The following is a 1,375-nucleotide window of genomic DNA, read 5'->3' on the forward strand; positions in this document are numbered from 1 at the left end:
GGTGCCTTAAACCAGCGCCTTGGACCACTCGGCCACGCTACCCACAAGTCGTGTCCAAGAGTATATATTATTTATTACCAAATCATGCTTTGTTTTTATAAAAATAAAAAAAATACTTGGCAGCGGTGGGATTCGAACCCACGCCATCGAAATGACTGGTGCCTAAAACCAGCGCCTTAGACCACTCGTCCACGCTACCCACAGACATTAATGCTGAGTGTATATTATTTATTACCAATTCATACTTTGTTTTTATAAAAATAAAAATAAATTATGAAAATAAAATAAAAAATAAAAAATAAAAAAACGAACCCACGCCATCGAAATGACTGGTGCCTTAAACCAGCGCCTTAGACCACTCGGCCACGCTACCCACAAGTCTTGTCCAAGAGTATATATTATTTATTACCAAATCATGCTTTGTTTTTATGAAAATAAAAAAAATACTTGGCAGCGGTGGGATTCGAACCCACGCCATCGAAATGACTGGTGCCTAAAACCTGCGCCTTGGACTACTCGGTCACGCTACCCACAGAAATTAATGCTGAGTGTATATTATTTATTATCAATTCATACTTTGTTTTTATAAAAATAAAAGTATGTCCCAGAGTATATATTATTTATTACCAATTCATACTTTGTTTTTATTAAAGTAATAAAGAATTTGGCAGCGGTGGGATTCGAACCCACGCCATCGAAAGGACTGGTGCCTTAAACCAGCGCCTTAGACCAATCGGCCACGCTACCCACAAGTCTTGTCCAGGAGTATATATTATTTATTACCAAATCATACTTTGTTTTTATTAAAGTAATTATATATTTGGCAGCGGTGGGATTCGAACCCACGCCATCGAAATGACTGGTGCTTTAAAATAGCGCTTTAGACCACTCGGCCACGCTACACACAAGACTTGTCCCAGAGTATATATTATTTATTACCAATTCATACTTTGTTTTTATAAAAGTAATAAAATATTTGGCAGCGGTGGGATTCGAACCCACGCCATCGAAATGACTGGTGCCTAAAACCATCGCCTTAGGCCACTCTGCCACGCTAATTTAAAGGCGAGCGCAACTATTATATTGGCATAAGAAGTAGTTCGCGAGAAACTAGAACAAAACGGAAACGAATGTAGAATCAATATGACAACAAGATATCACAGATCTAATGAATGAGCACGTTTTAAACTAATTAGCATAAGATAGTAGAGTCGGGTAAGATAGGAAACCTTTAAATAATACCCCAATAGCCTGATCGTGTTTTAAACAACTAACAACGGTCTGTGGAAGACGTGAAGATACGGTTTTATAATTCGTTAAATGTTCTTTGTTTACTACCAAATGAAAAGAGAAAACGAAATGAAAAGGTGTCCCA

General features: G+C 37.7%; 2 non-coding genes across 2 annotated transcripts; both read right to left on the bottom strand.

The window, feature by feature from the left end:
- Positions 1-117: 117 nt before the first annotated feature.
- On the bottom strand, positions 118-199 carry trnal-uag. Its single transcript has one exon. It is a non-coding gene; the product is annotated as a tRNA-Leu (tRNA).
- Positions 200-665: 466 nt separating this feature from the next.
- trnal-aag lies at positions 666-747 on the bottom strand. The gene has a single exon. It is a non-coding gene; the product is annotated as a tRNA-Leu (tRNA).
- Positions 748-1,375: the final 628 nt, after the last annotated feature.

This window comes from Ciona intestinalis, chromosome 1 (genome assembly GCF_000224145.3).
Source record: "Ciona intestinalis chromosome 1, KH, whole genome shotgun sequence".
Classification (NCBI taxonomy): domain Eukaryota; kingdom Metazoa; phylum Chordata; class Ascidiacea; order Phlebobranchia; family Cionidae; genus Ciona; species Ciona intestinalis.